The following is a 20,467-nucleotide window of genomic DNA, read 5'->3' as shown; positions in this document are numbered from 1 at the left end:
GTGTCATCGAGTTCGCCGATATTGCAATCACATAATTGCTCATCTTATTCACAGACCATAAGCCCGTAGGACTCCGCCGATTGTGATTTACGATGGACAGTCGGTGCCGACAGATTATGGCCTACCGCGCGGAAAAATTCTCCCTTGGTTAGCGATTTTTGGATTGAAAATGTGGGTTCCTGTCAGATGTGGAGAAATTTGTGGAATGAATAGTGGGAAAACAATGGAAAGTCATAACTGCTTCATTTTTTCACCAAATTGGATGCCAGAAGAGGCTAGATAGCCATTTGTGAGTATGTTGAACTGATTGGAGCAGGTTTTAGAAGCATTTGAGCATTATAAACACAAATTTTTACACTTTTGAGCATAATAGAGAGGCCCAAGCCATTGGAATTTGGACAAAGGAGACGTAGCCCAGGAGGGGTGAACTCCTTTATCATGTGCCTGTTGTAATGTGTTTTTGATGATGTTCTATATATGTTTATGCTATTGTTCAGTTTTTTATTTATGTTAAATTGTTCATAAAATTAACATTAAAACTCGTCATTTTACTTGCAAAAAAAATTGATGAATCCTTAAGCACAATGAAAGAATTTTGTTTATAATCTAAGGAAGATCTTAGCACTACAAACTAATATTCTAAATCATATCAGTTGAAGTCACCACTCAGTGACTTTCTAGAAGAGCAAAAAGGAAATCCATGCCAAGAATAACAGGGAGAGGAGCACACAAAGGGAAAAAGCAATGACTGCCAACCTTAGCCAAACACCACACTAATCACCCTACATAGATTACAAAAAGACTAATACAATATAATTCAAGGAAAAATATATTAATACTCAATAGAAACTAAGGGTGCAAATCCTAAAGGAGGACACTAATCACTACCTGATGGAATTCCAGCTAAGGAATTAACAACTCTACACTACTAGACTATTCGTGACTTCTACATGCACCCGACCCATTTTCCCTTCTCACCAAGGACACTTGATTTTCCTCTGTTGTAGCATTCAACAACCCCCCATTTATTTATACTTAGTTATCAATAAATAATGGGGACCTTTCATTTATTTTAATAAAATTGTTCAATTTTAATAAAAGTTGGAACATATTTGAATTAGTTATAAAAGTTTGATAGGCTTGGAATCTTTCATTTATCAAAACCTCATATATCGGAGCCGCACCTTAAAATTTTTACGATAGAGTTAAACTATGATAGGCCCCACTCACAAAGTTAAAGTCATATCGGAATTATTCCATCGGAACTCTATTATATCATAAATTTCCTTTTAGGAATGTTACGATAAATCTCCTCCCCGATGTCTTATTCCTCGATGCCTGCTTTATTAAAATAAATATATAAAGGTCTTTCAAAAATAGACATGCACGTTTTCACATAAATGAATATTTTAATTATCCTTTGGTCCCTCAACTATTATTTATTATATCGGCGCATTCAATATTGTAAGTTCTATTAGCTTGCACTTCTGATATCCCTATCCTCCGATATCCTACACCTCCAATATTCAATATCTCTGTATTCCTATCGAAACTCTTTATTAGAACTCTTTTACTGGAAGCCTTTCTGTAAAACCTTCAATATGATTCCTCCAATATTCCACCTCTGATATGACTTCCCTGATATGCTTAGAACCTCTTTCATCGAAGCTTTTTATTCGATATCTGTCATGACTATTATCATATCGGAAACCTTACATATTAAAAGTTTGGATTATTGTAACTTTCTGATGCATTCCTTTGATATAGTTCTCTGCTATTATTCTTCTGATATGCTGATTTGGAAAGCCTACATGATTTCACGCTTGCGCACTTAATTTTTGAGAGTGGAGAGCTATTGTTTTCGAAATTATAAATACTTTCATTCATTTCACTTCAATTTTATGAAGATTCGCTTTAAAGAAAAGAATGTTGTTGTAAAGTTTCATTGTTTATGCTAAGTCCTCTCTAAATAAAAGCTTTTCGCTTATTCTTGTTTTTCTACTACAAGATAGATGTGATCACCATAAAATTGAAGAAATGTCAAAAGCAGGGAAAGGCAAGAAGAAAACTACAGTGCAACAACAATCTGCCACTCCTCCAATTGAAATAATTTAAGAAAAGAATGCTACGCATGGGTTGTTCTCCAATACATTTTGTTCTAAAGACTCTAGAAAATCCTTATGGGAATCAATATATAAATTATTTCAAGATAATATATATAAGGGTTCAGTGGGTCATATATAATCTAAGTATTTCCAACAAGATAATTGTTAAAAACTATTCCTCGAATATTTTTACAGTGAGGACATGAGGAGGATGTACCATTTTTCTGAGGCATGGTGAAAATACGACAAGAAATAGATTGAGGAATTTCTTGAAGAACATGAACATTCATCAGAGTTGATTAATGGATGGAGAAAGGATCCAAACAAACAAAATAAGGAGGAAAACAATAAGTATGATGTAGACTCCCTTGTTGGTCCCTATTCTTAGATAGCTGCTATGATGTGTAGGCTTTACGCACAATCTAATACACAAAAATTTCTTAACTAATGGGTACCGCTTATAGATGGGAATTTAAAGGGTTATACTTTTTATTGGGATACTATGCTCTCAGATAATTTAGTTTCCCATATCTTGTCTTTTAGAAGTAAACGTAAGGTTTCTAAGAACATAATCTCGCCTTTCTACATGAGTGCTTATATCATGGATTCCTTGTATTTTTCCATGGAATTTTCATCTATGGATTGGAAGTGGACTCTGGAAGACCCAACCCCTATTCATATCTATCATGATATTCTTTGGGATTCCAAATTTCAACCAATTTTTTATAAAATCTATCATGGGGTTATGTTACAAACACATCAAATTATCGTTGATAAAAGGGCTTCCTTGATGTGTCCAGAATATGAAAGTGACCTACCCTGAATAAGAAATTGGTTCGGTGAAGAGTCATTCACCTATATTAGAGTTTATGGGAGTCTAGAAAGTCGTCATGTGTTACCTTTGTTCATTTCTAATAAGTTTATTACTAGAGCGATAGCCTATCAAACTATGGGAAATGTTATTTCTAAAGTTTTGAAGGAATCTAATAAAACAATGTGGCTTGTCTTTCCATCCTAGTATGGTATATATGCCTTAGATAACTATAAGTATGCAGTGATTGAAATAAATTCCATTAAGGACCTCAGTTTTCCTTCTATACCCAATAGACAGTATGATCCTCCCAAGTGGTTTAAAAGATTACAACTGCATCAAGTATCATACAATTTTTCCATGAACCCGATAAGTTTAATGATTTGTTTGAGGGAGTTTCTTCTTATTCAATGGTTACACATAAAGCAGAGAAAAAATTAAGTCAAGAGGAAATGAATCAATTCACTCAGTATAGGGCATCAAGGCTAGAAAAACTTCCTATGGATTCATTACAGATTCCTAAGGAGATGATTGTTCCTAATGATGTTGTAATTGTTGGTTCTACACAATCTATTGATGCTTCTCAATCAAGAGAAACAATTGCCTCTTCTTATTCTGAAGCAGAGGGTTTTGTGCTTGATGCTAGGCTAGAAGAAATTTGGGAACAATACAATAAAACTCTTAATTCTAAGGCTGATGACTTTTAGTTTGTTAAGACTCCTCCACAAGTGAAGGTTCAAGAAACTTCCAAGAACCATGAACAAAATCTAATAACAACAAAGGTTCTTGAGAAGCCTTTACAGGACAAAGATGTAAAAATCATACTGGTTTTCCCATATTCTGAGGTTGTTTCAAGAATAGAGGATATTCCTCCACTGGACATCTTTTACAACCCTCAAGAAAAGGTTGTGGTAAAGAGAGAGAGAAAGAAAATAAAACTTGACAAATCTCAGGATCTAGTTCCCGAAAATGCATATTTGAGGTATTGTGGAAAGGCTCTATAGAAAATCATACAGAGGAATTGGATAGGCTTACTAAATTTACAGGTTCCTATGCTTCAACTACTATTGACAAGGCCACATAGGTGCAAGAGTTGCTTAAGGAGAAGGAAGAAATAATTTATCCATTAGAATAGAGCATTGAAACTGAGAAGAAAAAGATCATAGAACATTGGCAGGGGAAGGTCACATAGCTTCAGAACAGGTTCAACTCTCTCATATTTCAGTATGATGTTGATATACAGGCTCGAGATTCACAAGTTCAATAGATACAGAGAAGGATTGAGCATCTAAGTGTCAATCCGGAATTGGCTGAATTTAAGAAGGAGGATAAAGAGTTGAGTACTCTTCTAGGCAAACAACAAATTGTATTTTGTCAGAAGTTGGTCATTATTCATGATCAATGCATGATATCTAGTTCCCTAGTAGATCAATTTTTCAGATATTAAAAATTATTTTGAAGATATAGAGGATAAAATTGATGGTTTCTTGACATGGTAGAAAAGTGTAGAGGGGAGATTAGCTAATCGTCAAAAAAATTGAAGAATACCATAAAGAGATTATCTTCAGAGAGTGGGAAATTTAGATCAAATAGGAAAAAGAAGGATCTTATCATGTGAGGGATATTTCCAATAATATTATTGAAGCAGTCAGTGATAATTTGTTCCAAACTAATCTCATCTCGAGTTGTACCGACAAAGAATTACGTGATATCAAGCTGCTGACTAAGATGTGGCAAGAATCCTCCAAGAAACAAGTCGAGATTATTCATCAACTGATCAAAACCAACTTGGAAATTCATTGGAAATTTTTAATGAAACCACACAGTCAGTGGCTTATGATCCGGATTTAAACAGGAACGCAATAGATTACAGAGATAACCATAAATACAGAGATGCAGCGGAAATAATGCTTCATTTCATTAATGGAAAGTACTGAAATATGCTTACAACCAGATATGGAAATAAACCAGCTAGGGCGATGGTAGCTTATCTCTGAGAAGAGATGTGCGGCTACATGCCTCTGAACTGTTCCGAACTGAGTTACAATGAGGCTCGAAGGCCTATTTATTGTTGAGAAACAATGGAAAACCCTTCACATCCCGAAACCTAACCCTAGAAGATGAAACGCCAAATTGTGGGCCCCGTTTGGGTAAATTGGTACATCAATTTCCCGGGGTCGTAACTTTGGCATACGATCTCCGTTTGACGCGCACGATAGCTCGTTAGAAAGATCTATCCGAGTACTACCACTTTGGGAGGCAACATCGGTCCATGGACCCATGTTGCCCCAGAATCCCAAAAAAACGTCGTTTAGGGCCTCAAAACGGCTCCGGAAGTTCAGGACCCGAAAAACTGCTAAAAATAGTAAACTGTGATACAATTTAGGAAACTGAAAAGACTGAAAGAGACAGTTGTGGGGGTCCAAATGGGTTGGTGGGTGGCCACCAACATCCACCTGGATCAGCTTATGATATGAACATTATCAAATACCACCTCATAGAGGTTGTCGATGCTGATGGATGGGATCTTCACTAGCCAAGTGTGGATGTAGCCTAAGTCTCCACCAGAATTACAGAATATGATTAATATCTATGAGCTTCAACAGGGAATGTGAGGACAATCTTCCTCCCAAGCTTAGATAATCTGTTGTAACTGATTCTAATTATGTTCCTTTTGGTTCCTTGTAGTTACTTTGTTTGAAACCACTTGAGGTTGTTATTGTATTTTCTATCTTTGTCTTTTATTATGAGACTATAAATCCCCTCTTTGAGATAAGAGAAGGGGTTCTAAATTTTTGAAAAAGAAAGCTTAAGCTGCACTATTGTAACTAAAGTTTTTCTTAATATAAATTTGGACCATCACCTTTCTATCATGAGAATATCAATAATATATCGGGTACTATTATCCTTATGTTCTTTTTATTAGAGTAGAATGGAGTTTTGATTTTTTTCATAATATATGTGCTGAAGCAATCGTTCATTATCACTATTGATGTGTTTGATTGGAATTATAAATTATTTATGAACAACGAGATCTCAGTATATGTGGAAATTTAATGAACTAATTTAATTAACTATTTAATTAAATTAGTTATCTTTATCTTCATTAACTTCATAGTTGCAAGATGATCTACATTGTTGTGACAATTATGAAATATGTATAATCACATATACCAATCGCATACATGGGATATATAATAGTATATTAATCTTTATTTCAGTGTATAGTTATATTAGATAATTATATTTTCTATTCAATCCATTCAATATAATTCTATATAAAAGGAAACTAGTCCAATAATTCCAGTTGGAGCCATCATCCCAAATGGAAAAGGATATGTTCTAAGGTTCTGACTGGGTGGTTTCCCCCAATTTTAATGTGATCATTCTAGACCATCAAAAAAATTTCTACTAGAAGGAGGGCCATGACACTATGAATGGAAACAAATTCTCATCCTAAAACTAAAATTCATTCTAAGAGTCAATATCCCTCAAAGTCTCCACCAACTTCAAGATCTCATTCTAAATATCCTAGTCCTAGATCTGAAGTTGTTGAACCAGTCACTAAATCTCCTAGCTCACTCCCAAAGTCAGTCAGTCATAAATCTATAGAATCACTTGCAGAGTCCCCTAAAGTGTAGACTTTAATTCATAGATTGGAAGGAATTTCAAATTCTTGAGAAAAACCTGCTCAGACTTATTTATCTGAAGGAATTGTTACTTCATCTCTTCAATATTCTAAAGTTTTAACTATATCTCAGAGTGAGAAACTCGGAATCAAGCCTTTTTAATTTCCATTGCCACTCATCGAAAAAAGAAAAACACTCCATACATTGAATCTTTAGCTAGTGGGATTATATCATCTTCCCCACCTCATACTCCTTATGTCGATCTCACTTCTTCTTATCATCTTTTATCAAAAAATTCCATTCAAATTCATCTTTCACAATCAGCTAGTGTTATTGTAATCAATGGTAATACAGGGGAAACTTCCTCAACTGTCCATTCTCTTACACCCTCAACATCAACTGAAACTCCCTATGTTCCTAATATTCCAAGAATGGAAACATATCATGGAATAATCCAGGGGAAGTCGCAATGGAACCACCTTTATATCCTCCCTAAACACCCAGAAAGATGGTTACCTAAATATAATCCATATCATGGTTTACCTACAGAGGAACACCTTCATAATTTTATGCTTAAAAATAAATCTCAATGGAGTTTTGGAGGAAGATGTAGTTTGTAGACTTTTCCATTACACATTTGAAGGATTTGCAGGGTTTTGGTATTTCTCCCTACCAGCTAGATCAATCACAAGCTAGGATATATTTGAAGAACAATTCTTATTAAAATTTGGGGATGATCAAATAACAACTACTTTAATCAATGATTTATCAAATCTCAAATCCAACCCAAATGAGAAAGTTAAATATTTTAATTCATTATTTAAGAAACTGTTAAATAAAATCCCAATTACTTCCATACCTACTATTGATGCACAGATTGAATGGTAGATTAGCACTCTTCCTTCAAATATTTCCATGTTTGTAGATAGAGCTAAAAAGAAAGTAGTTCTAGATAATATGAAAGAAGCTTGATCTATTGAAAAAATAGTTCAATCTCTTGAAAATAAATCTACCATTGAGGAAAGAAAGAAGACCAAGAAAGTAACCTTCAAAGATGAATATATGAGAAAGGTTTCTAAAGAACCTTTTGAATTGGAAGGATTATAGAAACTACTGAAAATGATGTCAAATGAGATGGTTGAAATCAAGAAACAAGTTGTTAAAATATTCAAGGAAATCCTTTCGACCTTTTAAAAGGAATCAACCTACATAATCACAACCTCATGCTGAAATATCAAATGTTGAATCCGATGATGATGATGAAGAGGAAGAAATATATTTGTCGGTTGATGAAACACAAGAAGAGGAAATAGTTGAAGCTCATGGGTTATGGGACTTCATCCGAACCACTTCAGAGAATGAAGAATAAGAAAAAGCTTTGCCAGTAAGTACTAGAAGCAAGGGACTTGTTGATACCACTTCATCAAGAAAAAATCAAAAGACCTCCACTCCTTCTACTAAAGAGAATGGTATGAATAAAAATATTTCTACTCAAACTTCTGATTCCCCTCTGAGTAATTATAAGACTCCTTCTCCATCTTCTTCGTCTAAATTTTTTATAATTTTATATAATATTGAGTATAATATTGTAGAGGACATGAGAAAAACTAAAGATAACATTTCTTTGTATGAGGTTAGTCAAATAAAACAACAACTAAAATTGTTACTCAATGAATTGAATGCTTTTCCTGGATCTCCATTACCTTCTACAACTGTCACTTCAAAAGCCTCAAAAGGAAAACACACAAAATTCCAAAAACTTTGGCTCGACCCATTTTAGATCATTGAAAAACTAGGCCCATCAACTTTTATACTCCAAGATTTACAGGGTAACAGAAATTTTCTTCCTTTAAATGGGTTAGTTTTAAATACATGTATTTCTCTTGAGAATGCATATTCTGCTGTAAATGTGTAAAAAAACACATGTACATATTGGTGTCTTTAGGTTAGTTATGTTGAATAATACTCTTTTGACCTCGTATTGGGTTCTCTCATCATTAACATGGAAATTTATTAATTAAAGGATAATTATTTAGAAATAAATTATGATATTGAAGTTTAGTATTGCATCTATTCTAATCTTTGATAACTTTATCTCCATTAGCTTGTGAATATTTCATGACTTTAAACATTAAAATATCATGTTATCTTTTGATATGTCATGTACAATTTCTTTTAAAAAATAAAGACTATCTTAAAGTTTTAGCACCTTATGATTTTAACTGTCACACACAAACCTTAAGGAGTAATTTTACCTCCCCATCCACTGATTTTACATTTTTAGAATGTATTTCAAAAAAAATTAAACTTGAAAAATAATGGGTCTCATTATGAGCCATCTTACCATGATCATGGGGAACTAATGATGTTGACATTATCATAACTGGTCACCAAGACAGGATAATGGTTTATGGATGCATAACTATAATACAAGAGGTCTCATCATGGGCCGGCTTGTTCAATATCATTATAACCTATGAAAGACATTGTCAATATCTAGCTACCAAACCAGGACAATGGCTTTCAAGCAACTAAAAGAAAATTTTAGAAAAAGATCAATACCCCTAAAATTTATTATAGTGGATGGGATACCGGTATTATTTGGTTAAATGATAACCCTTTCGAGCCTATGGATGCCTCCTGGAAGAAGTAGCTCTACCAATGATAAATAAGTCTATCTTAATGCTAAACTTCCATAGTTATTTATTTTATCTTTAGAACTAATGAAATAACTCACAAAGATAATAAAGGTTCTTATAAATAACAAGTTAGTTTACAAAATAATGAGTTCTATTTTATTCAAAGTAATCTCAATCAATCTGAATTTCAAACATTCTGATCCTTCTAAGTCTTTTTCTTTAGTTATTAAAATTTCATTTATTTTTACGAAGATAACTGTTTCACCCAGTACATCGCCAATTGTTGTAGCATTGAACAACCCCCATTTATGTATACTTAGTTATCAATAAATAATGGGGACCCTTCATTTATTTAAATAAAATTGTTTGATTTTAATAAAATTTGGAACATATTTGAATTAGCTATAAATGTTTGATAGGCTTGAAGTATTTCCTTTATCACAACCAAATATATCAGAGCCACACCTTAAAAAAGTTAAGATAAAGTTAAACTCCGATAGGCACCAATCACAAAGTCAAAGTCATATCGGAATAATTCCATCGAAGCTCTATTATATTATAACTTTCCTTTTAGGAATGTTACAATAAACCTCCTCCCCGATTTCTTATTCCCCGATGCCTGCTTTATTAAAATAATTATATAAAGGGTTTTCAATAATAGACTTGTGCATTTTCACATGAATGAATATTTTAATTATCCATCAGGCCCACATCTATTATTTGTTATATCGGCATGTTCAATGTCGTAAGTTTTATTATATTGCATGTTTGATATCCCTGTCCTCCAATATCCTACACCTCTGATATTCAATATCTTCGATATTCCTATCGCAACTCTTTATCAGAACTCATTTATTATAAGACTTTCCCTAAAACCCCTCACATGATTCCTCTTATATGCCACCTCTGATATGACTTCCCCAAAATCTTTATAGCCTCTTTCATCGAAGCTTTTTATCCAATATCTATCATGACTATTACCATATCAGAAACCTTACAGATCAGAAGTTCTAATTATCGTAACATTATCATGCAACCCATCAATATATATCTCCAATATTATTCCTCTGATATTCTGATTTGGAAATCCCACGCTATTTCACACTCGATCACTTAATGTTTGAGAGTGGAGAGTTATTGTTTTCGAAATTATAAACGCTTTCATTCATTTCACTTCGATTTTATGAAGATTATCTTTAAAGAAACTATTGTTGTTGTAAAGTTTCATTGTTTGCACTAAGTCCTCTCTGAATAAAAATTTTTCACTTATTCCTGTGCTTTCTACTACAGGCTAGCTGCGATCACCATAACATTGAAGAAATGTCAAAAGTAGAGAAAGGTAAGAAGAAAATTGCAGCACAAAAGCAATCTTCCACTCCTCCAATTGAAAGAATTAAAGAAAAGAATGCTACACCAGGGTTGTTCTCTGATATAGTTTGTTCTAAAGACTCTAGAAAATCCTCATGGGAATCGATATATAAACTCTTTAAAGATGAAGTACCTAGGGTTACTCAAAGAATAATAATTGTCGATGATTCTACTCCAGTTTCAAACAAAACCTACAACGATGTGGCAAGTTCTTTCTTACATATAATTACATCCAAACCTAAAATTATTCACTATACAGATATGGTTTAGTGGGTCGTACATAATTTGAGTCTTTCCAACAGGAGAATTGTTACAAATAAGAAAACAATCATCAGATCTTTTTCTAGCGGGGACTTAAGGAGGATGTACCATTTGCATGAGGCATAGTGCAAATATGACAAGAAATACATTGAGGGATTTGTTAAAGAACATGAACATGCATTAGAGTCGATTAAAGGATGGGTAAGGGATCCAAAAAAACACAAGCAGGAGGAAAGCAGAAAGTATGATGTAGATTCCCTTGCTGGTCCCTATTCTCAGATAGTTTTTATGATGTGTAGGGTTTATGCACAACCTAATACACAAAAAATTCTTAACCAATGGGTACCGCTTATAGATGGGGCTTCACAGGGTTATATTTTTTATTGTGCTACTACACTCTTAGATAATTTAGCTACCCATATATTTTCATTTAGAAGTAAACATAAGGTTTATGAGAACATAATCTCATCTTTCTACATGACTGCTTATATAATGGATGCCTTGTGTTTTTCATTGGACTACTCATCTATGGGTTGGAAGTGGACTCTGGAAGACCCAACCCATATTCATATCTATCATGATATTCTTTTGGATTCCAAATATCAACAACATTTCTATAAAATCTATTATGGGGTTATGTTACCAACATATCAAATTATCTTTGATAAAAGGGCTCCCTTGATGTCTCTAGAAGCTGAAACTGGCCTGATTTGAATAGGAAATTGGTTTTGTGAAGAGTCATTTACCTATATCATAGTTTATGGGAGTTTGGATAGTCCTCATGTGTTACCTCTGTTCATTCTTGATAAACTTCTTACTAGAGATATAGCCTATCAGACTATGGGAAACGATATTTCTAAAGTTTTGAAGGAGTCCAATAAAACAATGTGGCATGTCTTTCCATCCCAGTTTGGTATGTATGCCTTAGATAACTATAAGCATGAAGTGATTGAAATAAATTCCATTCAGGATCTTGGTTTTCCTACAATACCCAATAAACAGTATGATCCTCACCAAGTGGTTAAAAAAATTACAGCTGCATCAAGTATCAAACAATTTTCCCATGAACCTGATAAGTTTGATGATTTGTTTGAGGCAGCGTCTTCTTATTCAATGGTTACACACAAAGAAGATAAATTATTAACTCCAGAGGAAATGAATCAATTCACTCAATACATGGCTTCAAGGCTAGGAAAACTTCCTATGTATTCATTAAAGATTCCTTAGGAGAAGATATCTCCCGATGATGTTCTAATTGTTGGTTCTACACAATCCGTTGATGCTTCTCAATCAAGAGAAAAAAAATGCCTCTTCTTCTTCTCAAGCAAAGGGTTTTGTGTTTGACGCTAGGATAGAAGAAATCTAGGAACAATATAATCAAGATCTTAATTCTACGGCTGATGAATTTCAGTTTGTGAAGATTCCTAGACAATTGAAGGTTCAAGACACTTCCAAGAACCCTGATCAAACTCTGATAACAACAAGGGTTCCCGAGAAGCCTTTAGAGGATAAATATGTAGAAATCATACCAGTTTTCCCATCTTCCGAGGTTGTTCTAAGAATAGAGGATATTCCTCCACTAGACATATTTTACAACTCTTAACACAAAGTTGTGCTAAAGAGGGAGAGAAAGAAAAGAAAACTTGACAGTTTGAGGCTCTAGTTCCTGGCAATGCATCTTTCGATGTAATGTGGAAAGGATCTTTAGAAACTCCTACAGAGGAATTGGGTAGGATTGAGAAATTTACAAGTGCTTATGCTTCAACTACTATTGACAAATCCATAGAGGTGCAACAGTTGCTTAAGGAGAAGGAAGAAACAATTTCTATGTTGGAACAGAACATTGAAACTAAGAAGAAAAAGATCATAGAACATTGGCAGGGGTAGGTCACAAAGATTCAGAACAGTTTCAATCCTCTTAGAGTTTAGTATGATGTGAATACACAAGCCTGAGACTCACAAATTGAAAAGCTACAGAGAAGGATTGAACATTTTAGTGTCAATCCAGAATTGGCTAAATTTAAGAAGGAGGCTAAAGAGTTGAATACTCTTCTATCCCAACAATAGACTGTCTTTTTTCCGAAGTTGGCCATTATTCATGATCAATGCAGGACAACTAGTTCCCTTGTAGACCAATTTTCTGATATTAAAAATTATTTTGAAGATATGGAGGAGAAAATTTTTGGTTTCTTGACATGGTAGGAAAGTGTAGGGGTTAGATTAGTTAATATTCCCAAAATTGAAGAATCCCATAAAGAGATTATCTTCAGAGAGTGGGAAATTCACATTAAGTAGGACGAAGAAGCAGTTTATCATGTGAGGGATATTTCAAATAATATTATTGAAGAAGTCAACGATAATTTGTTCCAAGCTAATCTCATCTTGAGTTGTCTCGAGGGAGAATTAACCAATATCAAACCACTAACTAAGATGTGGCAATAATCCTCCAAGAAACGAGCCAAGATTATCGATCAACTTATGAAAAATAATTTGGAAATTCATTGGAATTTTTTAGTGAAACCACACAGTTCATGGCTTATGCTCAGATGTTTATAAAATACCACCTCACAGATGATGTCAGTGCTAGGGGATGTGATATTCACTAGGAAAATGTGGATACAACCCAATTAGCCACTTGAATTGTAGAATATGATTGATATCTATGAGATTCAGCAACGAATGGGAGGACAACCTTCCTCCCAAGCTTAGATACTTTGTTGTAACTCATTATAATTATGTTCCTTTTGTTTCCTTTTAGTCACTTTGTTTGAAACCACTTGAGGTTCTTATTGTATTTTCTATCTTTCTATTTTAGCATGAGGCTATAAATCCCCTCTTTAAGATAAGAGAAGGGGTTCTGAATTTTTGAAAAATAAATCTTAATATGCAATATTGTAACTAAATTTTTTGTTAATATAAAGATATACCATCACCTTTCTATCATGAGAAGATCAATAATATATCGGGTACTACTCTCCTATGTTTCTCTTTTTCTTAGAGTAGAATGGAATTTTTAGTTTTTTCATAATATATGTGTTGAAGAAATCATTCATTATCACTATTGATGTGTTTGGTTGGAATTATAAATTATTTATGAAAAACAAGATCTGAGTATATGTGGCAACTTAATGAACTAATTTAATTAACTATTTAATTAAATTAGTTATGTTTATATGCATTAACTTCACAGTTGCAAGATGATCTACATTATTATGACAATTAGGAAATTTGTATAATCACATATACTAGCAGCATACCAGGGATATATAATAGTATATTAATCTTTATTTCAATTTATAGCTATATTAGATCATTATAGGGAAATTGATTTGTTCTAAGGTCCTGACTAGGTGGTTTCCCCAATGTTGATACAGTCATTCCAGACCGTCAACACCTCCACAAGATACTTCTCTACCTACACTCAGGGATCATGCATTCCATTGCTATGATTTCAACAACTTGGGTGGGGTAATAACCACCTCTTCCATCACATGGATGAATTGATCGATCCCTTCACCCACTGTCTATCGTCATTATTTACCATAACAGTTAATTAACTGTGAAATCTCATCCATTGTTGCATTTAACATCATTAGGGATGGGTTCCATGTCCCCCAACTCATTTTCCAAGTGGGATTGCGAAATCTCGCAATTAATCCTTTTTATAATAAATAATAATAATACTTTAAAATAAAGTTATAATTTAGTTCATTTTTATGATTTTTTTAAATTTTAACAATGTGATATGTATCATGATTTAATTTCTTTGATTCTTATCACGAATTGATGTCTATAAACTTTTACCATCCATTTAATTCACATGGTTTCCTTAGTATTAAATTCTTTTAAATTTTTTATTAATTACATTGATAAGAATTTCTATTTTGGTATAAGGCTTCCATAATTTAAATTTAATTATGAATTATTATTAGGTAGATGGTAGGGATTTAACCTCCATGGACTATTCTAGAATATTCATAGTATTATACAAAAATCAGTGGTTGAGATTTATCTCCAAAGTAGTTATACTCTTTTTACTTATTTAATTAAATTGATTAATTAAAAAAAATGTCATATGAGAAAGTGTCATATGGAGTGAGTTAGGATTTTTTGAACATGTAGTGTTGATAAGCGATGGTATTGGCCCATAGAATTTAGCAAATCCTATTTATAGATTAAGAATCTCCATAATAAAGTGGAGGTAAAATTCCATGATTAAGAATCTTGTTCTGCATTTTTTTAAATGTATATATGTCTAACTTATATATTGAGTTTGATTTGATTCTTCTAGGTTTATCAGAACTTTTTATTTGAATCAACATTTCGAGCCAGCATGTGTGGATTATCATTAAGATAATGATGAGAAATCTGATTTCATCTCGCTATATAAATTAATCAGAGATACCAAAAGAGGTAAAAAATTAATAAGTCAAATGAATGATTAAAAGGTAAAAATATTGACAAAAACCATAGAAATAGGGAAAACATAAATATACAAATGGTTAATAGAGGAGGAGATGCCTATGGTATCACGAGGAATTCATCCATTATTTTTCAAATTTTTTGATTGCATGGGGAGCACCCAGATCCAGGACACAAATGGATCGACTTCCTATAAGAAAGAAGCAAACGGAAAAGCCCCAATCTCAGTAGTACACAAGACGGCTTCTACACCTACATATCTGAACTAAAACATTTTAGGGCCCTACATAGTGGACAAAAGGGAGCAAGCGCCATCCATGGAGATCAAAAAGCTAGAGTTATCTTCGATTTTTTTGCTTCTTCCACCTGAAGACATTATTTTCACATTCAATGGATTCTAGCCAAAATTAGAAACATTATATCAGTGAGTGTTCACCACTTGGACAACAAGTTGTCACATTTTTTTATGCTCTAAAGGATTTTTTATAGTCCAATTTGAAACAAAAAAGGATTTGGATTATGTTCAAAATGAAGGACCATGGTTTTGGGGTAGATCTTGTCTATCTATCACTCCATGGTTCCCTGATGTTGGTTCCACAACTATGGTGGTAATAACCAAGCCAATATGTGTTAGGATTTGTAATATTCCATTTTCTTGATATGGTCAAAATGGATGGAATCTACCCATGGTATTTGCCATGGTATTTTCCCATGGGATCTTCCCATGGTATTTTGCTTCATTTTTCAAGGAAAAATAATAAAATAAGGTTTCTAGAGAGTCCATCAAGCCTATTAAAGGGGATAGGAGCTAAGCATTTGGATCATTTTGAGTTTGTCTGTCTTATTCTGTGTTTGTTGAGAACTTGGAGTGACCAGTTCTAGCATGATCGAGTGATGAAAACCCTGCAGTGACATTTGTGTGGTGGATCCATCCAGGATTCATAAGTGGGATTCAGTGTCTTAGATTAGTCATTGATGATCAGTCATACATGCCATTAGTAGGGGCTTCAATGTGATTTGTATGAGCACATATCTTTGTTTCAGTTATTAATATAGATAAGAGGTTGTGTTTCAGATCCATTTTGTGTTTGATGTTTTTGATTTCAAGAATTTTAATTAGAACACTCAAGTGTGTCACATTCATTAAAAATTTTGTTGTTAGGGATCTTAGAGTGGTAGCAGAGTTGTGCATCCTACCAGCCTGAAGGGTTCTTGCTAGAAAATGATGTTTTAATTTGTAAGATTGAAAACTCTTGTTGTTACTTTGATGGGATTGTTTTTCACCCTAGTCATCATTTTCCATCTTCGGTGGTACTCGGTACCACCCTAGTTGGTATCTTATTTTTCAAATAATTATTTTTGAGGCGTTCCTGCAACTAGTTCGAATGTACATGATTTTTCTTGCAAGAATTATAGGATCTGGGTCATTGTATGGGATTTGATCATTAGGAGGCCAAAATCTAAAGTCTTCCAGCAGATATCGAGCTCCTATCATAACTAGAGAGCTGATCCATTATTACTGAATGTTGTTAGTGAGTCGTGGGTTAAATCCCTTCTATTGTATACTGCTCAGCAAATTTGAGGGACATTTTCTATTGCACATCATTGTTTAAGGTCATGATTGCATACACACATCCATCACACATAGTAAAAGTCGTGGGGCCATACCAGGTCCGAGATCTATCAAATTTGTGGGTGGTCAAGAGGAGGATTCCACCACTAGTGCCAGCAACAATATTTCTAGAGATCATTGTTGGGATGGGGTCCCTACGGTTATTTTTTGTCAATTAAGTCAATATTTTTAATAGAGTTTTTTGAAGAATGTAAAGTCTTTGTAAAATGTGGAAGCAGCTCGCGAAGTTAAGTAAGAGTCAAAGGGGCATTAGTCCCTTGTATGGGTAGGTGATAGGATGGTTTTGAGACCCGCCCATGGTTCACAGACCATGGTATTTGATGAGCCTCGGTATTGATACAAGAATGCTACAACTCCCACGGCTACCGACTTTAATTATCAACCCGGGGTTCGTACAAACTTAAGAGGTGTCGGCACTATATGTGCAGCATGCAATGTGTCCTTCCTTTTCTGTCATGATGTAATGGAGTGCATGTACTGAAGTCAAATCCTAAACTAATTGTAGAAAATGAAATGTTCCACATGGAACCTTAACCTATTGCAAGAAAGAAAGCACAAGGAAAGAGACGGAAATTCAATGCTAAATCACACAATTTCCTAATTAACTGCCAAGAAACTATTTTACAATAATACTAAATTATCATGAACAAAATGCTACTATCTAAGCATGGAAGTAGAAGCATCAAACATCACTAATGTGCAAGTAAAGGGACTGAAATAAATCTATTTTTTCCTTTTTGTCTTTTCATGCAAAATCAAGTATGCAAACTAATTTCTTTTGGTGATGTGGCAGGTGAATTAAGGATGTTGGAGGATGGATGGAAGGGTTAGGAGATGGTTGGATGGTGTGGGAGACCCTTGGGAGGCTTTTGGTGACTTCCTAGAGGTTTTCTCTCAATTCGGCCTCAAAACAGGCCATTTCAGGAAAACCTACAGGATGTACTAAAAACCTACAGGATCCCCTAAAAACCTACAGGATATAGCCGAGAGAAAAATGGAAGGTGTTGGAGGTGATGGAAGGCTTAGGGAAGGTGGTAGATGGGTGGAATGGAGTGAGAAAATTCCTAGGATCACTCAGAACTCAAAACCAAAGTTGGGAGATGGATGGATTTTCTCAAAAAGCTTGGAGAAGTTTCCTACAAGATGTACAGATTCATTATAATTCATCAAATGACCAAGAAAATCAAATCCAAATTGGATGGGATTTTTTTTTTTATTAACTAGGATGTCTTAGGTCCCCATTCCAAGTGGAATCACTCAAAAAGACCTCTGTTAACCCATGCAAAAAAAATAAAAAAACATTACTAGTCGAAAATCTAGAAATTCGAGAACTAGTGAGCTAGTAAATCTAAAAAATGCCTAACCAAATCAAGTGCAAATGCAATGGGGTAATTTTTGTTATGAACTAGAATGTTTTTTTGATCTAATGCAAGTGGAATCAAGTCGATTGAAGCTTGTTAGCATGCTCTAAAAAATAGCAGAAATTTACTGTTCTTTGCTAAAAAGGAGGTCCAACAATCTAGATTTGGGAATAAGAAGACTAATCCAAGCAAATCAATGATTTTTATGAACTTCAATAGCTTTTCCAAAGATGAAATAATGTTTGTGATCCTGCAAAAGAACTTACATCAACCATTTAACTCAATCCTACAACAAGAAATCATTAATACTAAATGCAGAAATAGAAATTAGAGATGCATGTGAATAAGCAATGAAAAGAAGGAAAGAAAACGACACAAAAGGGCCATGAGGCTCCTCGGATGGCCAAACCCAAGGAAACTAAAAGGCCTATGGAGGAGAACACGATTTAGAAGTTGAACATGACACCAATCTTCATTATTTTCATCAATAGTATTCCATCACTGCATGCAAACACAGTGGAGCTGCAAAAATACAAGTTCTCTCCACAATAACACTAATGAAAATCTCCCCCTAGAGGAAAATTCGACTTGGTACTTATACAAAATGATTAGGAATCATTCCCCATGAATGGAGGAAGCTTTCCCCACCAAAATCCCTTGATTAGTGGATCTAGTCCCCAATACTATGAATTTGCATTAAATGGCACGGAACACATTCCTAGATTTTCTCAATCATTCCTTATAGGCAAAATGATTAAGAATCATTCCCCATGAATGGAGGAAGATTTCCCCACCGAAATCCCTTGATTAGTGGATCTTCTCCCTTGATTAGTGGAACACATTCCTAGATTTTATCAATCATTGGAGTTCCACAATTTGTGCCATAATTCCATAATATCTTGTTGACTTATTATTTATTATTGATCCTCCAGTAGTAGGGAACAAGTCCCTAAATTATCTCCTCCTCCAACTCTTCATAATCTGCCCAATATTCTCATAATATTCCACAAAAAATAAATAATATTAGGCACAAATATTCAATTATTCATAAACCTTCCTAATGAATATATTAAAGTTAAAAATAAATTATTTAATGCAAAAAGAGAGGTTTAATGTGCTGAAGGATGGTCATAAGCCTTAATTTATGTTTTAAATTAGAGGCATGGGCCTTAATTTATGTCTAATTTAGAGGCCCATCATACCCCCTGCTGAAAGTGTTGCTCATCCTCTGAGCAACTTAGTGACCTCATTGTGCCTCATCCATGGCCCTGGTGGCCTCTCTCTTGTGCATTAAGAATCTTGGCTGTAAGCTTTGCAAGGACAAGCCCAAAAACATATTTATTCAAAGAAAAATCATTATTTCTTGAGACCATTAGCTTGCTTTCTCGCCCTTATTCAAGATGAGTTCTTGAATATCTTTTTAGTTTGGCAAGGTGTTCCACACCCTTATCAACCATCTGCTACCTCATCTGCCATTTAGACACCTCTAAAACCTTCAAAATGCATTTAGATGAGAACTAGGACATCCTGTAGTGATTCCTGTCAAAACTACAGGAAACCTATAGGAAACTCTGTTAAAACTACATGAAACTAGTTTTGAGCATAAATGATAGACTAAGGTTAGGGTAGGCCCTCAACTTGACTCCCATACATTTCTCCCATTTTTAGGCCCTGGACAAAAGCTAGAAAGAGATTGGAAACCTCTTGGAACCCCTCTTTTCATCACTGCAGTTTGAGTTCTATTTTGATGGTGAATGCCTTATTTCTTTTTGTTGCCTTCTTCTTCTCTAACTGCATGAGAGTATTCTTCCCTTTCTTGTTGTTTTCTGATGACTCCTTTGTTTGTGCAAGTGCCTCTGGTTGACGATGGTGGTGCTTCTGTTGCTTTGGAGCTCCTTTTGCTCTTAGATCATCATGTTGGAGACTTGCTGCTGTTATGATTTGTATTCTATGGGATAGACTGCTATAGGATTTCCTACAAGATGTCATGTCGATGCTTCTCCCTCGAAACTCTTAATCATACACTTTTCTGAGATGGTGACTTGGATGGAGAGAAAGACTAGGAGTGTGTAGAACAAGGAATACTCAAGTGATGCTCTCTATTCCTTCTTATTTCCCTTCTTTTCGAAGACTGATTTTTTATTTTGTTTCTTTTTGAATTGATTTTGTTTTTAAGGGTGAATGCAGGGGTGATGATGGTGGACAAGGTATGGTGATGGAATGATGAAGGGGGTGCAT

This window comes from Pinus tabuliformis, chromosome 3_2 (genome assembly GCF_031772625.1).
Source record: "Pinus tabuliformis cultivar Carrire ecotype Pingquan chromosome 3_2, CPIR1, whole genome shotgun sequence".
NCBI lineage: Eukaryota > Viridiplantae > Streptophyta > Pinopsida > Pinales > Pinaceae > Pinus > Pinus tabuliformis.
The sequence above is the reverse complement of the archived record's forward strand: the minus strand, read 5'-3'. Positions refer to the sequence as shown.